Raw genomic sequence first — 25,812 nt, forward strand, 5'->3', positions numbered from 1 at the left:
GAGCCCAGGTCCACCTTAGGCATGCTCTCATGTTTCAGTGGACGCTTCTCAGACACTTTAATAAGTTGTAAAAGGGTATATGCTTATTGAGAAAAACAACAGCTTCATTCTGATTGAGAGAGAGAGAGAGAGACATTTCCACAAGCTAAAAATGCTATAATATGCTTAAATATAATTTAAACTCTGAAATTGAGATAAAGCAAGTGGTTTAGGGATATGTCCGTTTCATTGGTTTTGCTGAAACAAAGACCTGGGGATTTTTCTTATCTGCTGCTTTGTTGGGAGCAGAAGCACTACTGCTCTTCTGGAGCATTTCGTCCTACAAAGGACGGTCAAGGTTATCTGAGCATCTCTCCATTGTAAACCTTTGTGCAGAGTTTAGGGCTTCTCTCCTGAAGCCCGCGGGGTAATTGGAGCGCTGCTTTCACAGTGGCTAGCTGTTTCCGACCTTCCTTGAATTTCAGGAAGAGGAATTGAGGAATGATTATCTCTGAAAATGTTTTTAAAGTGCATTAGGACACTTTCCTGCTAGCATTTATTTGACCAGTCTCAGCGTCATTCTTCTTTAATAACGTGAAATCCAAGAAGGATTTGTAGGTCTCTGTAATTTGTAGCCATTTGAAAAGCCCACGTCTTTTATTAGCAACACAATTGAAAACCTGTCTTTGAGAAAGTAGCATCTTTGGAACCATCAAAAATTGCTTAGTGGTGAAGCAGGAAGCCAGCAGGAATGCCCCATGACTGTAGCTCAGGTACTTTGTGAAGGAAGAGAAATCAGTGCCCTCTGGTCTTCACCTCAATCTTGGAAGTTACTTTTCAGGGTTCACTTTTTTCCTCTCCGGAGTGCCTGTATACAAGAGAAACGTGTACCTTCTGTGCAGTCCCCGTGTGTCTTTCTGTATTCTAAACACTCTTAAGTAAGGATCGGCTCCTGATTGAACTTGAGTGACAGTTGTCAGTGGAGGCCTTACGTTGAGGATTACTGTTGAGGCCAAACTTGTTTAGCTTTCGTGTTGTAGCAGCTATACCTTGTCTTTTGAATTGAGTTGCTCAGCTTAACCTGAACCCTGGGGCACTTAAATCACTTCTTTTAATGGAGATAATATCTGAGGACGCTAGTACAGTTTATCTGTTAGGTCAGGTGGGAGATTCTTCTCTTAAGCATTCATAACTGGTCACACAGACCAGGGAGGCTTCGATCGAATGGTTTGCCAGACCTGTTGGTGCCATGTCTCTTTCTTGGCCTTCTAAATGCACACTTACCTATCCAAAGACTCTCCACTTAAGGGATGTCTGAATCAATTCGCTTCGTCAGAAGAAAACAGAAGTCTAAAAGACCACACCAAACCAAACAAACCCACAAAGCGTTACATGTCCTGTCCCATGTGTCCCATGTGTATCTTCTTAAATCCACCATTCTCCTACATTTTTATTTATTTATATTTTGAGTAATATTGTTCTAGAATACAAAATCGAATTGAGAAAGCACACTTCTTTTCCTTCCTTTAAATTTTTTTGTTTCTATATTCTTTCTCAATGCCCAGCGAGAAACATAGAGTGATGTTAATTGATGATAATCTCTGACTAAATTACTTGCTTTCCACATTGAAATATTTGAATAATTTTTCCAAATGTTTTATTTTTGCTTTGGACTTTCCCTTTCTTATGTAGACAGTTACGTACTAATAGATGAGTGAGATGCTGTTTAAATTTTTCTCTTATTCCAATTTGGTCATTGCGTCCTAGGTTTCTGCTTTTAATGGGAGAGTAGCTGAGGAAATTTTAAAAAGCTCTGCACTTCTTTCTTTTCTTGAGCATAGAATAAAAAAAGAACAACTGGTCACATTTATGAGGACTGATAGTTTGCTGGCATGAGACACAAAGGCAAAGACATACTTTTAATTGTTTTATGGGAAGTCCCAACCCATTTAGTAAGTATAAAAAGAAAAGAAAAGAAAATGTGTGTTGGTGCAGTCTCCTGGGCTTTTCTTGGTGCTGTTTGTGGTGGTAGCAACAAACCTAATAATCGTAATGCCTTACACTGGCCATCCAGACAACACAATGAGTGTAGCAGGTTCAGAGGTCAGTTGAAAACTGGAGTCTCCTCCCCGCTTGTCGAGCCTCACGTCCACTGATGCAGCTTCTCTCTTTTCTGCTTGTTGTTCTGACAAACTATGTCTTCCTTAAAACCTAGGCAGACACTTTCCTCTTTAAAGGTAGTTCACCGACAGACAGTAGATTAATTGAGAATTGGATTTTGGAGACACTAACTCGAAGAGGAACAGAACTCAAATGCTTACCTCCTGGAGACTTTTTAGAGGCTTTGGGTCAGCCTACATTGAAGTTTCCCAGGGGCACCGAGAGTACAAAAGAGAGACAACTTCTTAAGATCAATACTAGATGAAATTTTATTAACTAAATGCTGACTATATAATATAATACGAAATAATTAAAATTTTAATAGTTATAGCAAAGGGGTTGATTGCCGAGTTGTCCTTTCTTCTCTGGCCATGACTAATTTTAATTGAGTTCGGCATGCCTTGGGTTATTCCAGTATACTTATTTATTATTCAAAGCCTCCATCTTTGTTCTTAAGAAAGAAAGTTCTGTGAAATCCTTTGGCCTACCGAACATTTTTACCAGCCTATGGAACTGTGGTATGGCCCCTTCACATTTACTGCTAATATCATGCCCCTTTTTCTCTTGTGTAGGAACAACTTACTCTCACTGAATTTTTACCTTTACATTCTTCAAAACAGAACAGCACAGCTGCCCACATCAAATAAAGAGTTGCCTCTCTTAAACTCATTCTGGTGACAAATACAACAAATGCTCATAGGAATTGAATTAAGTTGTCTTTGGAAGAATGCCTCATTTCTAAGTACCTGGTCCTTATTTTGGGCCCCGGGTTTGATACGATGTTTTACACTGGTACCATGTTACCTAGTCAGTTTCTCAAACCGTTTGTTTTCCGGTTGACTGTCTAGGAAATCTAAAATTTGCCAAATAGGAGTGGATTTGAGCAAATGTCTGAAGTAAAGAATCAGAAAAGAGAGAAGCAAGAACATGAACGTGAGTGCTTGTGGGGAGAAGTGAGGGTGGCAGTGGTGCAGACTTCAGCCTCTCCCTTCCTTGGAAAGTTCGGTCGGTGGAGGGATTTTGAAGACTTGGCTTCTGGGAGCAGATCACAGCGTGGAACTGGAGATGAAACTGGGGAGGAGTTTGAATCCCCAGTTCTTCACGATCCCGCTTTTGTCAAAGGACTCAGGACGTTTTGTGGCGGGGGCTTTATTTTACAACGTAGGCTTTATTCTAATCTTTGTCAGTATTTAAGCATATTTTACATATAAAAGGAAGTTGTAAATATGTTCACCAGTATTTGAGTCTCTTTCATCGAAACCATGTGTGTGGAATTAAGGCAAAGGCGGGGGAAGTCTTCCATTTAGGGAAGTCCAGTATGGCCTATTTTGGGGTTTTTGCTGCACCTGAGAGGATGACTTTATTGTATCTTTTTGGAAATGGTTTTTAACCACGAGCGTACAGAGATGAAGGCCGCAGGCTTGAGGAAAGCTGTCTGCACAAAACGTGCCAAGGCCACCAGTGAGTGGATGATAATAAAGAAAACGTGAGAGAGATGTGGACACGTGGCCTTTCCACGTGGCATCAGTGTTTTCAGAGCTGGGGATGTTTCCTGAGCCATTGTTTGTCTCAGCACATGGGCTGGCTCTGTATTCTGCCATGATGGTTTCCTTAATAAAAATGCGCTGACCCCACCACTGCTCTGGATGAGTGTTCAGTAGGTTAAATAATGAATGGCTGCTGCAGAACTAATAGACTTTGATTTTTTTCCCCCTCAGAGAGTAATTTTTTTTTTTTTTTAAGTCTATAACTTGATTTAGCAACTGGCCTTTTTCTGCTACTGACTGATGTTTTCTTTCCCCCTAGTCAACTGGAAAACAGATTGTTTGAGAAATTGAGTAGGTAACATTTGACGGGTATTTGTCTTTGTGTAGGGACCTCTGGATGTGTCTCAGCCTGAAAGCTTTTGTGGTTACAAGAAGTAAGGTACAAGTAAGACATTCTACTTCTGTTGCCATTGGTCTCCCCTCTGAATTTATTAGTGGAAAAGTTAATTAAGTAAACAGCTATTTAACACCTGTTACATAGAGTTTTTTGCTTGATGTTGACTAGGATAGAAATACCAAAAAACAAATGCCTCTTATACTCAAGTTGTTTTCCTGGAGAGAGAGATAAGACCTAATTAATTAAAAATTGCCATAATGAATGGCTAAATGTAATAAAACCTTTTGTAGAAATACAAGTAAAATGCATTGTGGTGTCCGTAGAGGGAGAATTAAATCCATGGAGGTGGCATCGTTGGAACGGGGTTTTGAAAGATCCATCCACCCCCCCATCCACCCCCCCCCCCCACTAAAAGAGTAACATTTGTTTCTTCAGGTAACCAAAGTAATTCATATTTATTGTATAAATCTAGATGCTCCTAAGAGACACACAGATCAAAGTAAAAATCACCCAGTTCACACAATCCCCACCACTCAGAGGTAACTATCCTTCTAAGCATTTTTACTTTTTATTTATAAAAATTTTAAAACATACAGAAAAGTAGAGAGAATAGCATAATGAGCCCTAATATACCTAAATCATCTAGCTTTAACAATTATAGACATTTTGCCATTCTCGTTAACATCTATCTTCTTCCTGCTTTTGGGTTTTGTTCTGTTGTTTTGCTTTGTGTTTTGAGTTTTAAAGCACAACTTAGATATTATACCATTTTACCTATAAGTGCTTGAGTAAATATTTTTAACAGATAATCACTTTTAAAAAGTCATAATGTTGTTATTCTTAACAAAGTTAACAGTTATTCTAATTTAATACTAGCTAGTTCTGTAATTTCCAGTTGATGTTCACTTTCTTCCATTGTCTCAAAAGTGCAGTGTTACAGTTTTGTTGGACTCAAGATCCAAGCAGGATAGCACATTGATTTGTCTCTTGTAGGTCTTTCTTAATGTGTAACATTTTCCCTTCCTGCTTTTTTATCATGTAATTTATTACAGAAGAAACTAAGTCATTTGTTTTTTTTAGAACTGCTAAGATCTTAATAGTTTTCTTTCATTTTTGTTCTTCTGTGTGACCATGTATACATTTTAAAAGCAAAAGTGGAGGGGCGCCTGGGTGGCTCAGCAGATTAAGCATCCGAAATCGGACGCTTAGGTCATGAATTTGATGTTTGTGAGTTCAAGCCCCACGTCAGGCTCTGCACTGATAGATGGGATCCTGGAGCCTGCTTGGGATTCTATGTCTTCGTGTCTCTCTGTCCCTCCCCCACTCATGCTTACTCTCTCTCTCTCTATTCTCTCTCAAAACTAAACATTAAAAAAATTAAAAAAAAAGCAAAATTGGAATCCTGTGCATGCTGTTTTATAAACTATTTTTATACTTAGTGCTATAAGGAGGACGTTTTCCTATTAATTTACTGTTCTACAACTTATTTTCTGTTAAATCATGGCATTGTAGTAACTAAAAATGAGAAAGATACGTTTGGTTATATTTAAAGTAAATCTTACATTAATTACAGGTATTGCAGCAACAAATTTCTTACTGCTTTTCTCCCTACCTCCTTTCCTTCCTTCTTCCCTTCTTCTCTTTTCCATTCTAGCAGCTAGCTGTTATGGGTAGATGTAACATCAGCGATGCAGTTCTTGGAATTGAGAGTGTATTTTATTTTCCGTGAGTCAGGAAAAGCCAGGCCGATGGTGCACTGACAGGGTTAAAAATGGAGGAGTTAAATGGTGCCCATCCAAGCCCTGATTTTCTGAAGAGTCCCGCTACAAGAAAGGGACCCTTATTTTTTTTTTTTTTTATTTTTTTTTAACGTTTATTTATTTTTGAGACAGAGAGAGACAGAGCATGGATGGGGGAGGGTCAGAGAGAGGGAGACACAGAATCTGAAACAGGCTCCAGGCTCTGAGCTGTCCGCACAGAGCCCAACGTGGGGCTCAAACTCACGGACTGCGAGATCATGACCTGAGCTGAAGTCGGCCGCTTAACCAACTGAGCCACCCAGGCGCCCCAAGAAAGGGACCCTTATTGTTGTTACCAGAAGATGATCTTTATTAAAAAGTTAAGTTTGGGGAAAAAAAAAAAAAAGAAAAGGGCCACCAAGGTGGCTCAGTCAGTCAAGCATCTGACTCTTGATTTCAGCTCTCTCTTTTTCTAAAAAAAAAAAAAAAAAAAAAAAAGTTAAATTTACATCCTCACAAACATAGGCCCCATTGGTGGGAAAGGACTCCAAGTGGTAAAGGGAGCATGCCGGGGGCCCCTGGGTGGCTCCGTCGCTTAAGCATCTGGCTCTTTACTTCAGGTCAGGTCACGATCTTGTGGTTTGTGAGACTGATCCCTGTGTGGGGCTCTGTGCTGACATCATGGAACTCCTTGGGATCTCTCTCTCCCTGTCTCTCTGCCCCTCCCCTGCTCTTGTGCGTATGCTCTCGCGCGCGCGCGCGCTCGCTCTCTCTCTCTCTCTCTCTCTCTCTCAAACAAATCAACTTAAGAAAAACTATAAAAGGGAGCATGCCTATTTTGGTTGAGATGTTACTGTCTTAACTTTTTTTTTTTTTAAACATTTCCTATGTTAGGCCCTCTTTAGCGACTGTCAAGTTTTTAGCCTGGGAAAAGAATGTGTATGCAGGCTCACGCTCGTCATAATGAATTCTGCCAGCTGCACCTCTGTGTGGCCGTGTAATAAGTCGGCAGGATCTTCTGCTCTCTGTCAGACAAAACCCCAGCTTCATTTGTGATGTTCTGGTTACTCCTGGTAGTTTGTCTTTTTACACTTGATTAGATTTTGATTTAGCAGTGGTAACGGAAATATTATCTGTATTTCACCTTCTTTTTTTTTTTTAAGATCTCATTTTTAAGTAATCTCTACACCCAGTATGGGGCTTGAACTCACAACTCTGTCCCCCAGGACAGGGTAGAAGCTAAATCTGAAGGACTGACTTGTAGTTTACAAATAGGTAGACCTTATTAACTTCCAGTATTTGACTTTGAAGTTGTTTTTTTTTTTTTTAAAGACTAGTTTTATTTATGGGCTATATTTTTGCTACCAGATGTGAATTTATTTATACATAGAGAATTCTGCAATTAAATAATTAGCAAGTACATTATTATAATGACCAGTGAGCTCTTGTGTAAAAATAACACCCAGTTTTAGAATCTGTGCTCTGGAGGCAAACTGGGTGTGGGGTTGAAGAGCCACTGAGGTGTGGAAGGGCCTCTTCGGTGAACTGCTCATCTCTGTTCTCATGGCTGAGGAATGTGCTGTGTATTCTGCGTAACCCCTGCCACATCATGGACACCACACGCCGAGGGAATACACAACTAAACGAGGGCTTCCGCTCACTGGGGCAGGGATAGGCACACACCGCCTTGTCGTTTGGTTTCCCTTAAAGAATATTCTTCACAGTAAAGAGCGGTATATGCCTTTTTCCTTTCCTCCCAATGGTTGTCTGGCATGTCACGGGAGACAGGCACAGTTTTTCATTGCTTACTTAGTCTCTTACGAAAAGAGTGGAATTGTTGTTTGATCAGTTGATTATGCGCTGGAGCTCTGGTTTTTGAAGCTGTCGGGTCTTAAAACGCAACTTCTTTCTCCACAATAGTTATCATGCAGCATTCCTTTTAATTTCCGAAACCCTTTAACCGAGGCCTCACAGGGAACCTGAGCCTTGCACTCTTCCCGTCTGTCCAGTGGGTCCGTTGAGCCACATGCCTCGCAGGGCTGCGGGAACGCCAGGTGCCCGTGCTTTGTGCCTTGTGGCTGCACGGGCCAGAGAAGCCTTGTGGCCCCACCTTCTCCCGTACCAGGTGAGGAAACGGAGACGAGGCTCGTGGAGTAGCATATAGTTTCCCTCCCTCCCGTTTGTCCTAATGACTAAGATAACCTTCGCCACACGTTAGGTCAATGTGTGGCTCTGCTCCTGAGGCAACCAGAGAGGTAGCTTTTACGCACGTCTCTTTATTTGCCTGGAATTTCCCTTTCTCCTTGCCACCTGTCAGCCACCTCCTCCTCCTTTGAGACACGTTCAAGTTCATTTCCTCAGGAAGGCATTCCTGGCCAATCCTACAGATGGATATGATTTCATATCCTCATCCACCGAAGTACTTCTTTCCCTGTGGAAATTTGAACTTATTTGTATGTTTCTTGGAAAACTCTTCTCTGTCTCTGTGTTATTTATAAAAAAACTTTATACCGTAAAAATGCTGGTTATTTAGGGAAAAAGAACTTCAGAAGAAAAGCATATTTATTAGTGGCACAATGTTATTCCTGTGTATTGAAAGGGAAAATTTCAACTGACAGAGATGAACTCTCAGCATTAGCTCCTGAGTCACCTTTCAAGCCAGTGGGTCGAGGTTGAGGATTATGTTAAATAAATTAGAACAAAACTTTCCACTGATAATTCACGTGTCTTTGCATATGGATGAATACGCCCACAACTTTCTTCAGTGTTCTTTTTTCCATGCTATGAAAGTGGTAAACAAAATAAAAATATCAAGTAGCAGTATATGTTTTTAAAGATAATTCACAGAAGTTATATATAGACTGACTGGTACATAAACGATCTATGAAAGCCGAGTTCGAGGCTTATATGAGCCTCAACATCAATGAATGCACAGTTGAACTAAGGTTTCACTGTACAGCCTTCACATTTTAATTGAATTTCAACACAGAGGTCAATAAATCCTTTTCCCGTTCACTTGAGAACATTTACGTGCACCTTTAGTTGTAGGCAGATACCACTTTGTTTTTTTGTGTGTGTTGGGCCGCTCTGGATATAGGAAGGAAGTATTACAGATAGCTCCTTCCCCCAGGACATACAGACAAATGCATGTGTGTTTGCATGAAAGGACTCCAAGGTCTTTGTTTATATTTGGGGTGTGAAGGAAGAGACACGTAATAGAATTTTAGACCTTGGAGGAGCCGTAGCTGCCATCTGTTTGATTTCTACATTTATTTATAAATAGAAATAAGTGTTCATAGAGATCAAAAGTTCTGCCCGAGTTCTGTTACTTTATGGTGTGGGTCCCAGGCTCAGAGTTGAGTTTGTGGAGATGTGATGGGGCAGCCGGTGATTGGTGCTTTGGGGAGAAACTCAGTAGTATTTCTTTGCCTGTTCAGGGACCTCAGTATTTCCTACATTATTTAATCTTTTGTGTTTTGAATACTTAGAAAATTAGGTATTGATGGGGTTTGAGGCTAGAATTTTTTTCTTTGGACATTTTTAAGCATGCTACCCACAAAATTTTTCCCCGAGAAGACATCATAGAAAACTAAACCTTTGTCTAAATTGGAGTTTTATCATTTTCTTATATTGCAAAATAAGTCATTTTTCCTTGAAAAGCATTTTAAAAGCCTTTGTGTAAGACACTTTGGAAAATGCAAGGCAGTGTCACACTTTTCACCTTGGGGAGTGTCGGCCTCAATTATGCCTGACTTTTACTGGAAAGACTGTGTCTTCTTCGTCTGTATAGTCCCTACAGCTCCCAGCACAGAGCTCTGTTTGCCTCCCTGTGTTTTCATGCGCAGATCCTCCTCAGTGAGAATCACTTCACCTTTCTCTGCCTCCTCCTTTTCTCTTCCGTGTCATTGTGAACTAAGGACCGAGGGAAGCTCCTAGCCTTCCAGGGGTTTGGATATTTGAAATACAAAATTTCTTACTAATCAGAAATTGAATCACTGGACCAGAACATGCTAATATTGGCTCTTACCATGTGGCACGTACTCTCTAGATTCTTTGAGTACAGAGATGAGTTGACATGGCCCCTACCTTAAAGGGCCAATCATCTAGCAGGTAATAAAGATGGGTATTTAGGTGCAATAATTCAAGCGGTAGAAGTTTGAAGCCATGTTTCTACCCTTGATGTTTCTTATTAGCAGTATCAGTGCCATGTATGATGTAGGTTTAATCGCAAAATAATCAGGGACTTTAAAAAAAAATTTATTTCATTTGATCTATTTTAAAGAATTTTTTTTAATGTTTATTTATTTTTGAGAGAGAGACAGACAAAGTGCAAACCAGGGAGGGGCAGAGAGAGGGAGACACAGAATCCAAAGCAGGCTCCAGGCTCTGAGCTGTCAGCACAGAGCCCAATGCGGGGCTTGAACTCCTAAGTCATGAGATCATGACCTGAGTTGAAGTCGGCCACTTAACAACTGAGCCACCCAGGCACCTCTCATTTTATTTATTTTAGAGAGAGGGTGAGTGTGCAAGCTGGGGAGAGAGGGGCAGAGGAGAGACAGAGACAGAGACAGAGAGAGAGAGAGAGAGAGAGAAAATCCCAAGCAGGTTCCATACTGAGTATGGAGCCCGATGCAGGGCTTGAGCCCATAACCTTGGGATCATGACCTGAGCTGAAATCAAGGGTCGGATGCTCAACTGACTAAACCACCCAGGTGCCCCAATAATCAGGTTTTTAAAAAATTAAACGTTATGTTTTAAATAGCTAATACATGTCCACAGAGTAAAATCCAAAAGGTTATACAGTGAAACTAAATGGTATAAATTTTATTCAGATTTCACCAGTTTTTCTACTAATGCCCTTTTTCTTTTCCAGGATCTAATCTAGAAATGTCATGTTGCATTCAGTATGTATGCTTTTTAAAATTTATTTTTTATATAGATTGTAGCATACTGCACTATGCTTTCTTTCTGTTCTGTTCCAGTTTATGGTTGTACTTTATTATCCAGTCTCATAATGATGGACTTTCTTTCTGATCTTTTGATATTAATAGTGCCTCTGTGGCAGTCCTTGAACTTGAAAGTATACAGGTTTATATAGAGGAATTTCCAGGTTAAAGAATATGTGTCTTCATGTCTGTTGTAAGTATTGCCAGACTGCTCTCCACGGGCATTGTACAAGTCTACACTCCCATCAGCCATGTGTGCCCTTCTCCTTCCTCTTGCCAGGAGTGTGTGATTAGACCTTTTAATCCTTGCCAGTTTCATAGCTGAAAAGGGAATCTTTTTGTCGTTTTCCTTTGCATTTCTCTTGTTATAGATGAGGCTGTATATACTGTCCTGTGTTTAAGAGCAGTTTTTCTTTCTGTGAATTGCCTTCTGTGATCCTTTATCCATTTCTCTAATGAGATAAGTTCTTTATATAAAAAAAGAAGCTATTCCACTTTGTGGTAGGAGCTCTTGATTTTTTCCACTGGGTGTGTGTTTTGTCATTTATGCTAACTTGCAGTCTATGAATTTATTATGTTTGGATAATCATATTTATTTATGTTTTACTTTATGAGATTTAGATTTCATGTTCTTCCTAGGAAGGTTGTCTTATGCTCTCCAAGAGTATAAAAAATGTTTCCTGCTTTCTTTTAATCTTTTTGTTTCTTTTTTTAACGTCGGATTCTTTGATCAATTTGAGATTTTTTTTTGGTGAGTTGGTATCCCATTCTCTTTTCCATGTGGCTGTATAGTGTGCCAAAACCATTATAGAGGGATTTGTTTTTTCTGCGCTGATTTTAAATGTCACATTTTATCTTACAAAGCTCTCCAAAGTATTTTTAGAATTTTCATTTTATCTTTTGATTTGATGGTCTATTCATGGACCAGTTTCACACTTTTGAGATTATTATGTATTTAAAACGTGTTTAACTAGGCAAGTATTAAGCATTGTCTCTTTTATTGCTCTTTTTTTTCATAATTACTCTCATTATTTTTGCTCCCTTATTTTCCGTATGAACTTTTTTTTTTTTTTTTTTTAATTTTTTTTTTTTTCAACGTTTTTTATTTATTTTTGGGACAGAGAGAGACAGAGCATGAACAGGGGAGGGGCAGAGAGAGAGGGAGACACAGAATCGGAAACAGGCTCCAGGCTCCGAGCCATCAGCCCAGAGCCTGACGCGGGGCTCGAACTCACGGACCGCGAGATCGTGACCTGGCTGAAGTCGGACGCTTAACCGACTGCGCCACCCAGGTGCCCCCCATATGAACTTTAAACATAGATTCTGAACTCCCAAAAGAATATCCTGTTAATTTTACTGGGATTGCAATAAATTTCTGTCTTCATTTTGATATTTTTTAATATCAAATGTTTTTTTGAAAAGATTTTTTTTCTTTTCTTTTTTCCTTTTAAGTTTACTTATTTAGTTTGAGAGAAAGAGAGAGAGAGAGAGAAATCCCAAGCAGGCTCTGCACCGTCAGTGTGTAGCAGCCTGACATGGGGCTCGATCCCACGAACCATGAGATCATGACCTGCCACCCAGGCGCCCTGAAAGATTTACTTTTAAAGAGATTTGTCACTGATAATATGAAGAACAGTTGTTCTTTTTAAAAAAAAAATTTTTTTTTTTACATTTATTTATTTCTGAGAGACAGAGACAGCGTGAGCAGGGGAGGGGCAGAGAGAGAGAGGGAGACACAGAATCCGAAGCAGGCTCCAGGCTCTGAGCTGTCAGCACAGAGCCTGATGCGGGGCTCGAACCCACGAACCATGAGATCATGACCTGAGCCGAAGTTGGACACTTAACCGACTGAGTCAGTCAGGTGCCCCAAGAACAGTTGTTCTTAATCTTACCTTCTATCCCAGTAAAGTTTACAGTTTCCATATTTTACCTTCCATTTCCCCTCTGCTTTTGGTGATGCGGAGTCATGTTTGGGGGTCTTTGTTTTATTACTTGAGAGTCTGTTACTAGCACACTGCCGTGCATCCAGTAGGTAAGTGTTTAAAGGAGCCCTCCATACTGCTGTGGGATCCTGACTAGAAAGTGGTTTGGGAGTATCTGTTAAGATGTATCATGGACGCATGTATAGCTTGTATGTTACAACCCTGCAGACGTGTTACTCGGCATCTACTAATGACATGTGCATCCTCTGAGTGGGGCATGGACTCCAAGGTCAATGGTAGCCTCCTGTCACCCTCATGATCTCCTTTCCTTTCCGCCATTAAATTCTGTTGAAGATGTGAAATCCTGCAGATGGGCTCATAGCCCAGGCTGAGCACTTTTAATTTGATTCTCTCCTTTACTTTTTTAGTTAAAAAAATCTCAACATAGTAATCTTTTAGATAAACATGTTAGAATCAGCTAAATATATTTTTACCTCTCAAAACGTCTTCCCCCCATTTTGATCCTTCCCCCTTTCCCTGTTGAAAATCACCAGGTATGATTTTCATATCCTATAAGCCCATCACCGTCATGAGCCATGGTTCCTGATTGCGGTGCCCTTGGTGAGTGTGTTGGGGACAGAAATACTGTCAGTCCCCTTTGTGTGGCCTTCCTCCTCCTGTTCCCACTCCTGCTTGCTCATCACAAGAACCAAATCCCGTTCTTCACAAAGATGAGGTGTCTCCACCTACTTCAGCACCCTTTTCTCAGCTCTTCATTCCGTTTTGGAGTGCAGCCTCTTCATTCCCATCCTGGATCTCAAATCTATACCCCTTTAGCTTTGAAATCTTTATTTCTGCACCAGAGGATTCCTTCATTCAGCAAACATTTATGCACAGTATGGTGGGGGGAACATGATTGCTTCAGTACCCAGTAGACCTGAACCAAGATTGCATCAGAAAACAGGAGATGGTTTTGTGCGGAGCCCTAGGAAAACAGTCCCTTCATTGTCTCAGCACCAGCTTGAAGGGGCAAAGGAGAGAACCGTGTGGTAACCTGGGAATTAAGGGCAGCGGGGAGGTAGAGTGGGAATGTTGAAGGCACACTGGAAGGGTGCCTGAGGTTTGGGTCACACTCCCATGTGCTTCTTTCTGCAGCATGCCCGCCTCCCTTTGGGGCCAGTTGGAAAGCCGTGGGCCGGTTACTATGGGAATTGATGGGTGCTGCTGGCAGCGAGAGAAGCAGAGTTCTTGGAATCGGTCCCAAAATCCTAGGAGAGCAGGGTTTTCCTCCCTCTGGTTTCCCTGCTTACTGTTCTTGGATGAACGAGGTTGATTTTAGCTTGGGGAAAGCATTTCCAACAGCTCCCCTCTGGCGCCCTAAGGAGAGCTGGGGGCTCCTCGGCAGGCGGACTTCACAGAGGGCAGGGCAACACAAGGGATCACTAGGTTGCCCCCCATGAACTTGTTTTCGAGGTTGGCTTCTCACGCTTCAGTGAGCTCGGAATGCAATTCAAGCTTCTGTTTCTTTTTACACTGTCAGGGAATGTGCCACGGGCAAGGAGAGGGGAAGTCAGTATTTAATTCCAGAACCACAACCTTCCCCTTCTTCCCTGCCATTACCCCTCACCAAAAAGGTGGGGGGCGTTGGGTACGTGTGTTCCAGGGTTGCCGATTCTGAAGTGTCAGAGGAAGAAAGCAGATGTTTTAATGAAGTGATACCCGTATTGGAAAACAGCGGGTTCAAAATACATAAGTCCTCTTTCATTAATTTGATTAATCGTTAATTTTTAAAAGCTCTACCATTGTGTGTGCTCGTTTATTTTTGTAACTGCTCATGAATATGGAATGTAAAGCATTGATTTTTTTTCCCTAAGAAAACTATTTGGCTTGAGGAGGGAAGAATATTAAATTAAAGTATCATGAACATTATAAAGTTTAAAAGGACAGAAAGAGCTGCTACCCCCCCACCCAACATTTTTGTTTCAGTTAAGTGTTTTCTCTTGTTTCTGATTCTTTTACCACTAATGAAAACCTTTTACAGGGGAAAGCTTTTCTTTTGATTTTGGGAGATTCTGCTGAATTCCTCCTGTAGTTGTAAGAGGACTGGCTGTCTAGTTCTATTCAGACCCTGACTTTGGGGTCTCAGAGGTGATGAGTCACTTGGCAGAGCAATCATGCGATGTTGAATTGGCTTGTGATTTGGATGATTTTTCTCTCGAAGCTTTAATGCTCCTTTTTAATCCATTTCATTTCCCTTTTCTGTTGGGGGGGAGGGAGGGGCTGGGAAGGAAGGCCAGTCACACACAGGCCGTGCTTGCCCTCCTTGACCTTCAGATTGGGGAGGTAAGGTGGTTAAGAAAAAAAAAAGTACAGGGAAGGGTGTGGTATATTTTGCTAGAGATGAATTGCGTCACAGTGGCAAAGTCAAGTGTCCTTCTTGGGGAAGCAGCAGAAGCCTTCCTGGAGGAGGCAGCCCAGCTCTAGTATTTCAGTGAGTCAAGGGCATTATTATCTGAACTGGACCTGAAAGAATAAGTAGCCTCTCAACAGGTGTTTTCCTTTGTTTTTCAGCCTGAGAATCACTCAGGGTCCTGATTTTATTGGTGTGCTTCGATTTATACCTGTGAAACACTTTAGACCTAGTGTATGTATTCATCAGAGTGCTTGCAGAATGCCAGACAGTCTACACTTGGGTTATAAATGTGCCACCAGATGGAGGGGGCAAGTAATACCATGACCGAGGGGAGCATAGGGTGCGGCGGGAGCCTAGAGAGAGGAGGGCCGCTAACCCTGAGGATGGGGGGTGGGGGCGCCGGGGCCCAGGCATGGGAGTCAGCTCTGCAGTGGCTCCCTGACACCTGTCATTCCGCCATGAAATAAATGGAGCTCCTCCGAGTTGAGAAATGGGAACACTTTCTCCCATTGAGGAAGCTGAGGTTCATGGCGTGTCAGTTCCTTGTCTGAAGTCAGTCCGTTTGCAGTTGTGTTAGCACTGAGATTTGAACGCGTGGCCACAGACGTTGCCCAGAAACCCCTAATCCTTGCAGAGTAGTTCCTGAAACCCCTGTGTTGTCCACATTGAGGCTAGTGAGGCAAGTCCGCTGCCCAAGGCCTAACCTTGTACGTGGCAGAGTTGAGATTTCAGTGGTGTTTTTTCCAAAATGCATACCTTTCCACAGAGAGAGCCCACCGGAAGTTCAGTAGAAGGGGCACTAACACAAGCTTGAGGAAGAGGTGGCCCTTCAATTGGGCACAACAGGGTGGATGTAATTCGGGATTAGAGAGGCACTTTATCAGTGGCCACTCAGTACATATGGGACACAGGAGAGAAGGCATGGGAAAAGGTAAAGAGAGGAGTGTGTTCAGGTAAGAGAGAATAGTTCACTTTTCCTGGAGTCATGGCTGTGTAGAGCGGTGTGGGGGAAAAGAGTTGAAAAATCAGGTTGAAACCCACTCATCTAGGACTTGGAGCACCTAAAGAATTTGGACCCTTCTTATGTCGTTATTGAGAAACCACTGATGGTTTAGGAAAGATCACGAAACCTAGTTGTTTGTTTTATGAACTATAATTCTGATCATATAAATTCTCAGAATCTTGTCGACCTGATGAATTCATGGCTGTGAGGTGACTGGAAACGTGGTATTGTTATAAATCTGTTTGAATGGTGGTATTTCTGGGGCTTATTTCATGTACACAGTCACTAAGTCTGCCATAGATGGAGGTTATTTACGGGTCTGTTTCAGGTCCAAAGTCTTGCACAGGGAGTTTTTCCCATGGGATTTAGGCTGGTAAGCATTTAGACAGGAGAGCCCTATGTGGCCTTTCCTGGGCTGGCTTCCCTAGTCCCAGAAAAGGACCAGTTCCAGCTCCAGCCAGGCCTCCAGTGGCCACTGTCCTTGTATTATTGGCCAGAAGTTCCCAAAGGGCTCTGGTTGGGCTTTTAGCCATCTAGATTATTTATAAAAATATATCCATCATACTGCTATTTGGAGAGGATTATAATTTTATACTTCTTAATAAAAATTGTCTCATTTATGGGTATCGTTGTAAGAAGATTTGTTCAGCCCTAGTTAGGATTGATGACGAAGCACATTTTCTCTTTGAGCCCAGAGGTGGTGGCACAGAAGGATACATGCAGTCTGCACAATTGCTGCAGTCAGGTGCTGTGTTTGTCTTGTTTCATCGTTGTCTGTCCATGGCTGGATATAGCGTGTGGGACACAGTAAGTCCTACATACATACTTGTGGAGTAAATGTTGGATGAATCTTGGATAGTTGTTCCTGTGGCGTAGCTATTGTCGTTGATGAAAAAAACTGGTTACGTTTTTATTCAGAGAGAGAGAGAGAAAGAGAGAGAGAGAGAATCTTAAGCAGGCTCTGCAGAGTCAGCACAGAGCCCGCTATGGGTCTCAAACTCATGAAACTGTGAGATCATGACCTGAGCCGAAATCAAGAATTGGATTCTTAGCCCGCTGAACCACCCAGATGCCTCTGGTTACATTTTTAATTAAGACTCCTTTCTCCTGGTTCTAGATGTTTTGTTAGAGAAAAAGATTTCAAAACACTTTTTGATACGTTGCTTCAAAATGTTAATAACACTTGAAACTTCTTTTAGGATAAAATAACCAAGTGGAATAGAAGTAACTAAAAATATAAAATCTTGTAGGCTAATTTAAAAAATACAGAATGTGTATCACTGGCATCCTCTCCCATTCTCTTTAGAAAGGGTCACTACTCTAAATTAATATATCTCCTTTCTAGCCAAGATTTCATTTTACTTGACTCAAAGCCCACAGTATAGATGCAAGAACAAGGTTTGCCAAAGCATGGAACAGTAATAAGATTTTTTTTGTTCCTGGCAACTTGGAATTAATTTCTGTAATTCTAGTAATTAATTATGGAAAAAAATGTTATTTTGTTAACATTTAATGGAAAGTTGAAATAAATGTGTATAAATATTAAATGTGATTTGTTTTCTGATAGAGTGATAGCAGAATATGAGGAAAAGCTGATTATTTGAAGATTTGATCAAGCTAATAGAGCCTTTGTTTCTGTGACTGCTTACATTTTCTTCTAGATGGTATAGCATGATAATATGGCATGCTGCACACTGAGGTGATTGTTGGAGTATCCCTTGGAAACTTCTGGGCATCGTTCATCTGGGAGCCAGTTTATAGTAATGTGTGGGGAGATAAATTTTGTGCTTATAGGTTGGTATTAAGTTTAAAAAGTCCTGAGATTTGGGGCACCTAGGTGGCTCAGTTGGTTAAGTGTCCGACTCTTGATTTCAGCTCGGGTCGTGATCTCAACACACAGTTCGTGAGTTTGGGCCCTGCATCAGGCTCTGTGCTGACAATACGGAGCCTGCTTGGGATTCTTTCTCTCTCCCTCTCTCTCTCTGTCTCTCTCAAAGTAAATAAATAAAATCAAATATTAAAAAAAAAAAAAAGTCCTGAGATTTGATTTTTATACTGTAAGAGATTTCACAGTGGTCATTCTGTCTCTGGAAAATGTTTAGACTTCCTTAATTCTGTTTTACATTTTGCAGCTCAATATCTAGTGTTAGGAGATAATTGATGCATTATATATAAGGCCTTAGTGGGTACTGCCTACTGTTTCTAATATTTTTTATAAGGAAATTATCTTTTAGGCTAATCAGTATATCAGTTTTGAAAACTGTTGAAATTTAATCACCGATAAAGAATTTTACCTTTCTATACTTATTGTAGTTCCTTGTATTCCTTCCAATGGGCTTCTGAAGGGGTAAAAATGACATTGGTTTTCAAACCACGTGCCACATGCCAAATTGAAGCAGAGCATGTTGTCGATATTTAATGTACTTGAGATGATTTAGGCAACAGGACCCTTGGGAAACCAACAAATATATTTGCAGATGCCCTTCCTTGACACTTGCTGTTAAGACTCAATGATTTTTCGGGGCGCCTGGGTGGCGCAGTCGGTTAAGCGCCCGACTTCAGCCAGGTCACGATCTTGCGGTCTGTGAGTTCGAGCCCCGCGTCAGGCTCTGGGCTGATGGCTCGGAGCCTGGAGCCTGTTTCCGACTCTGTGTCTCCCTCCCTCTCTGCCCCTCCCCCGTTCATGCTCTGTCTCTCTCTGTCCCAAAAATAAAAATAAACAACGTTGAAAAAAAAGACTCAATGATTTTTCTTTTTAAGTTTTTTTTTTAATGTTTATTTATTTTTGACAGAGAGAGAAACAGAGCATGAGCAGGGGAGGGGCAGAGACAGAGGGAGACACAGAATCCCAAGCAGGCTCCAGGCTCTGAGCTGTCAGCACAGATCCCGATGCAGGGCTTGAACCCACAAACTGTGAGATCATGACCTGAGCCGAAGTCGGACGCTCAACCGACTGAGCCACTCAGGCACCCCGTAAGTTTGTTTGTTTTTAAGTAATCTCCACACCCAACTTGGGGCTCGAACTCACAATTCCAAGATCAAGAGTCTCGTGCTCTTCCACCTGAGCCGGCCAGGTGCCCCTCAGTGATTTTTCTTGATGGTTACAATCTTGTTATGTTAAGCAGGTTAAGTAGAATGATTTCCATGTAGAATTTAGATTTTTAAGACCAAACTGAGCTTGAAATATTAGATGGCAGAAACATGCAGCTGTGATTAGAGTTGCTGCAACCTCTGTCTTAGAAAGGAAGGGGGTCAGCAGGGACAGCTTCCATGTAGTGGTGCAGTAATGACTCATCTTCTCCTCCTGGTGCAGAAAATAACTTGCATTAGGTGTGCCTTCTCCCAGCCTGTGAGCTCCAGGAGTCCACCTCTTGGCACTTGGCTTAGGTGGGAGGGAGAAGAAGAGCCTAGAGTTACAGTTTTTATCTGTTGGACCCACAAGAGATAAATAACATATGAAATCCAGACAGTCTTGGACATGTTTTTCTTTGGTTATCAGTTCTTGTCCAGGCAATCCTATTATAGTCATTAAAACAAAACAAAACAAAACAAGACATTTTTGAAGGTTAGAGGTCAGTGGTGTTACAGAGTTCTGTTTGTGTGTGTGTGTGTGTGTGATTGATACTCTGAGGTGGGGCTCTAGTTTCTGGCTATGCTTAGCAGGTGCATTAGGGACACAGCCAGGTAATTCATGTTTCTGAAGGTAATACCCATAGCCTCCTGTCAGGTGCCCAGAGCCTTTACAAATAATTGGGAACGACAGCCCTTCCTAGCCCTCTGTGGACACAAAGAATGACTTCATTTACTTCCGTGGGACCAGTATAAAATTCTCAATCAGATTAGCATTTACTCTGAAAAAGTAGAAGTATGCCATTTAGTACTTTTCTTTGGGTTTATAGGAGAATGTTTTGAAATCAGAGCAACTTCGGAAGACATAAGCTTAAAAAATTCCCAGACTCTGCTGAGTTGTAGTTCTTAGAATAGGGAAAGAATATGCCCCAAGCCTCTCAGTGCCTGAGACTGTTTCCCATACACCGTTCCCGGGTTGACATTTCTTTTGCTCATCGTGGGAGATCAGGAGATGTGATTCTTTTTTTTTTTTTTTTTTTTTTTTTTTTTTGTACTCGGCCCATGTACTGGGCCAGACTGTGAGAAACAAGGGTGACCTCTTTTTCTCTGGCTTCTGGAGAATGGTGTTGACATCAGGCGTTGTTGAGCCAGGCCCAGGAGGTATGTGCCACCCACTCCTTGTTTGCAACTCTGGACTCTACCGCCATGTGCTGTTGAGTTACAGATTTTGTATTATGTGAGGGGATTGTGAATGATCCTCATAGCTTTGGGAGATTTTGAAGAAGGTGATGATGTGGTCCTTGCCACCGAGGCCTGGACTAGGCAGCTGCCTATACTTGTTTTGTGCCCGTAAGAGCCAGTTCCTAAACATGGAGGGACCTCTACCCCAGGGCCTATTGGTGCCCAGGGTTAGAAGGCTGAGTGAAAGCTAGCAGATGCCAAATTTAAGTATAAACAATTAAGTACTAAAGTATAAAAACTTTAAAATGGGCTCATATTCTATTTGGGCAGAGAAAACTTGTTCATGTGAAATAATTGTAATTAGTGGAAAGGAACATACAATCTGATTGCTGCATTGACAGTTTTTATGTATCCCAAGGTAGAAAGAAAATCAGTGTATCAAGCTGAAAATACAAGTAGGAGCTTTTGATTTCTGGTATGTGAATGCGGAGGGTTGGGGCAGGGAATAAGAGAAACTCTGTTGTTCAAGAAGTGTGACCTCCTCCATGTTCCGTGATCCTAGAGGATACTCAGTTGTCTGGTGCTTCGATGAGAGTCTAGGATTAGAATCCAGGTACAGTTTTACCCCCTTTGGAGAAAGTATTTGTTGATTGATCACTGTCTACCCCACGTATTAAGGAAGATAAGCAGTTCTCCCCCATCTCTGGTTTTCTGGAGAGAAGTTATCAGCCAGAAGCTGAAGCTGAATCCTGTTTATCTACACAGATTACTGTTTCTTTCTTGGAAAATTTGTTTGAAAACCAAATTAGATTTTAGCTTGGCTGAATCTGTCCATCTGTCTGAAGTCTGCTGTGAATGGTAGGCACTGGATATTCTCTCTCTGATTGGTTGTGCTGCTGGTTAGCTAACTAAATACATATGTGCTGTACGGAGATATGCATTTGATACTAATATTAGCATAATTACTTCTTAATTAAATGTAAAACACTGGTAAGTGTACAAGTCTCTGACATTTGTTGATTTTAACAGCTGGACGACAGATACTTCTTACCTGAATTTCTCTTGCAAAATACATTTTCTGTCCCAGTTAATTGTAGTTGTTGTGCCAAACAAAATAAATAAATAGATATTAGGTAGCTTGCCGGGGTTTCTAATTAAAATTAAATAGTTTGCCTTTTTGTTTATTTTAAACACTTCCTTTTTGCTGACTAGGTAAGTAATAGGTGCTAATTTTGGAGGATTTGGAAAATAGAATGGGACAAAAAAATCCTCATTTATGTTCTTATTATTAATATTTTTAAATTGAAATTATTAAAATATTCAAACCATAATTGAGAGTGCATTTGCCAGTTGATGAGCTGAGTAGACCCCACAGAGAGAGAGGGTATTCGGAAAATTTCACAGGACCGGAGCTGTCTGTTCGGTGTCTGTGGTCTTCCAGAACGGAGCACAAGATTAAAATAGTGCCAGAAGCTTGTGTGTGTGTTTGAAGTTGTACGAGCCAGAATTGGAAACTTCATCTTCTATTCACTTTTACAATTAGTATTGTGGTGAAAGGAAACTTTGTAAGACATAATAAAATAAAGAATAAAGCTTGAAAATCACTTCATTCAGATGTTGATAGCTGAAATAAAATGCAGCTTAGATCTGTCTCTCCTGTGTGGCCTCGTGGTGCCCCAAGTGAGCCTGTGGTGCCTTTGGGCTGTTGGATTTCCCAGCACTTCGGGATTGCCTTTAAAATGATGGGGAACAATGAGGTCAAATACTTCCCTCGAGGTTCTGATCCCCCTGCCGGTGCAAGACTCCCGGTATGATATCTGGCGTCACTAGCTAGTGGAGAGTTTACCATGGTTTTTCTTCTTACGTAGCTGTCCTGGGATTTTTTTAAAACCCTACTTTTGATTTTTTTTTTTTTTTTTCGGCTTTGTGTTCTCTGGCTAAAGATGCTTTCTTGTGGCCTTCAGCACAGCCCTGTGAGGAGGAGGAGGGGGCAGGTAGCCTCATCCCATTTTACACATGAGGAAGCTGAAGGAGCTTGTCTGAGGCCCTTTGACTGTATATGGCAGCTACCGTTCTTCTTTCTCTTAGGGGTCTTAACTTTTTTCTCTTGGTTGTCTTTCCAGTGATAATAACACCAACCACACCAATGATTATAATAATAGTAAGAGCTGACCTTTATCACCTGCCACATGTCAGGCAGTGTTGTACATGCTTTTGCATGTACTCTTACTCCCATGGAGTAGGTGTTACCTTCGTTTTAGAAATGAAGAAACTAAGGCCCACAGAACTTGCCCAAGGTTTGTAACACTCACGTGATAGAGTAATTGTGAATCTGAAATGAAAATACGTACAATTACAAGCAGGTTCGAAGCTCTCATGAAACGATGGTAGTTATGATGACTATGGCATGTATCCAGTTATAATTTCCTCTTCTGTGTCTTTGTCTTCATTAGCCATTGAGTTTATCGAGGGCAGTTGGATGTGTCTTGCTGGCTGCGGTAGCCCCTGGGCTTCGTCCGAACTTCGTGCCCTGTTACTACTATCGTTGAATGGTCCTTTGAATGTCTGGTGTGGCTGTCTTCTGGGGTTTAGGATTTGGTATCATTTTTGCTCTCCATCATCTGGTTAATCACCTGGTTCATCGAGTCATCATGCTGAATCTGCATGGATTGGTGATTTATTGAACTCATAGGGGCTAATACTTTGACCACCCACCTCCTTATCCCCCACTGCAGGTCCCCCTGGGACTGGTTGTGTTCTGAGGCATTGACTCACTTGAAATGGCCTGTGTGCTAACTCTAGCCACTGGAATTCTGTTATTTGGAAGAGGCTCTGGACACTTAAAACAAGAATAACATGATTTTTTTAGTTGAGATAAAGAGAACTTACTGAAATTGGCTGAAAGAAGTAGAATTTGGGGAAGCTGAAAATGTTTTTGCATTAGGATGTTCTTGGTCCTTTGAACTGTAGCCAAGAGACTCTTCATAACAGCCTGCATTTAAAATCCAGTTGTAAAAAAAAAAAAAAAAATGTGACAACACATTGTGGCTGTTTTGTCTTGTTTGAAGTTAGGCTGGGAGAACAAGGCCGTTACTCTCAGTGGGGTGCTTACTCTTTGAGCCAGCCTCTTCCAAAGTGGGAGAGTTGCTGCTGGAGTCAGGACTGAGCGACTTTCTTGGTGGTGGTTGAAACCAAAGAGACACCAAGAAGTCTGCAGCTGTTTTGATATTAGGGTTTCGATCTTTGGTTTGCTAAAGCTCTGTTTTTAATTGCCATTGATAAGCAAGACACTGTCCCGAAGGAAGGAATATTTAGATTCTAGTTTTGGTTCCAATTCTGTAGCTCAGTGTGGATGATTTGATTGGCTGGGATAGAAAACTCCACATGGCTTTTGTTTTTCTCTCTGAACAAATGAAGTAACCTTCGTTCTCTTAGGAAAGGTAATTGAGATAATGGGTAAAATGCTACCTGGTGAGTAGCTTATTCCTGTGTTCCTCGGGAGTGGAATTCACCTCTGTGGGTCTCTAGGATATAATGAACGTTAGACCTAAGGCTACGCTTCCTGCAACAGGGAAGTCTCCAGCTCTTTTTTTTTTTGTTCAGATAGAGAGTACCTGGAAGTCATGATGATTTTGATAGCAAACCAGGAAATATCCATATATTTAATTCCATCACAGGAACCAAGAATGACTTTCCTAGCAGAAAATGCCCACATTATCTGTGTATGGTGCAGAGTCAGCACCACTGGCTCAGGTTTGGAGGCGGGGTGGAGAACGTCTCATCTAAGCATGACTTTTTTGTGTTTATGGAGGTGCCAGTTTCCTGCTGCTTTTCTTTCCTTACTTGTTCTGCTGCCATGTGCTTTGTTGAAAAACCCTGTGTCATATGCCAGAAGACTGATGAGAAGTCTATGGGAGAAAAATCTTAAAGACTGAGAAAGTTCTCTCTCACCAGTTTCATTTGTTTTGTGAACAGGAAGAAGACGTCTGTTGTCTTATTTTCTATCAGGGGACTGTATTTGTCTCAGATCTTCTAGCTTAGTTTTTAATCTTAACAATGACATGTGTTCATTGTAAATAACACAAACAAATAAAAGGAAATTAAAAAAATAAAGTAAAAATTACCCAGATCCTAAACCCAACAGTATATTTTAACATTTTGTTAAATGCCCTTATATAATTTTTCTACACCTACAACATAAAAATACATGTATGCAACATACACCTACATCATAAAAATACATGGATGCGATTTTTTATTTGGTTTTATATTGTTATGTTTCTGTTTTGAGACTTCATTGATTTTTGGTCAGTCCTATAACTGATGTCAATAGATTTATTTCTCAGGGTATCCATTTATAGCTAGAGAGTATTTTCCCAGGTTTCTGTACCCATTTATGTAAAATGCTCTAAAATCTTTGTAAGAAGAGGAGGCCATTAATTAAGCATAACTTCAGAGAAGTTATTTAGTCTGGGTTGCCAGGTTTTTCATATAGTTAAGTATAAATAAATGATGACTAAGATTTCTTTCTTTCTTTTTTAACATTTATTTATTTTTGAGACAGAGAGAGAGCATGAACGGGGGAGGGTCAGAGAGAGAGGGAGACACAGAATCTGAAACAGGCTCCAGGCTCTGAGCTGTCAGCACAGAGCCCGACGCGGGGCTCGAACTCACGGACTGTGAGATCATGACCTGAGCCGAAGTCGGACGCTCAACCGACTGAGCCACCCAGGCGCCCCTAAGATTTCTTAAGCAATACTGATGAAAATTTTTCTAGAGTTATTGTACACTTGTAGCATGTTTAAATGTATACTTTGGCCCCAGGAATTTCTTTCTAGGAATTTGTCTTAGTGAAATGGAGAGCATGTACAAACATGTCTGTACCATTCGTTCACTGCAGCATTGCTTAAGGCAAAAATTTGGAAATTATGTGCAGTAATTTATGGCTCTATTCAATACGGTATCCAGCAATGTGTCCATAAAAATGTACACCCTAAAATATTTGAGAGAAGGGAAAATAGTTATGCTATAATAAGAGAAATGCATGTTAGGAATTGTACACAATGCCAACTTTATGAAGCAAAAGTGCTCTATTCCTCCAAATATATTTATTTTTTTATACTTATATAAAATATATAGATACATGCACTCACAAATAGTTTGATGTTTTTCTTATAAATAAAAAAAATGAAGTGTAACATGCATACAGAAAAGCACACAGACTCTAAGCTTTCTACATTGATAAACTTTTGTAAACTCAGCACATATGTGTAACCATTACCTAACTTAAAAATTAGAATGTTATCTAATTCTAAAAGCTTCCTCATCTATTCTCCCATTCCATCACCCTTCCTCACCCTCTTTCCCCAATACAAGGAAAGGTGATCACTGTTTTGACTTACATCACCATGGGCTAGCTGTGTCTGGTTATGAATTTTATAAAAATGGAGTAATACGGTATGTACTCTTAGTCTGGTTTCCTTTGCTCAATATTATATTTGTGGGTATAACAGGT

General features: G+C 40.9%; 1 protein-coding gene across 10 annotated transcripts in view; it reads left to right on the plus strand.

The window, feature by feature from the left end:
- The window catches only part of SIPA1L1 (signal induced proliferation associated 1 like 1), a 365,694-nt gene that overhangs the window by 81,142 nt on the left and 258,740 nt on the right, over positions 1 to 25,812 (plus strand). Inside the window, exon 4 of one of the 10 annotated variants that reach the window (XM_058739522.1) lies at positions 10,636 to 10,666. The exons of the other annotated variants lie outside the window; for them this stretch is intronic. The gene's annotated coding sequence lies outside the window, so the exon portion shown is untranslated. The remainder of the gene's footprint in view (positions 1 to 10,635; positions 10,667 to 25,812) is intronic. 10 annotated transcript variants of the gene reach the window in all.

This window comes from Neofelis nebulosa, chromosome 7, assembly GCF_028018385.1.
Source record: "Neofelis nebulosa isolate mNeoNeb1 chromosome 7, mNeoNeb1.pri, whole genome shotgun sequence".
Classification (NCBI taxonomy): Eukaryota; Metazoa; Chordata; class Mammalia; order Carnivora; family Felidae; genus Neofelis; species Neofelis nebulosa.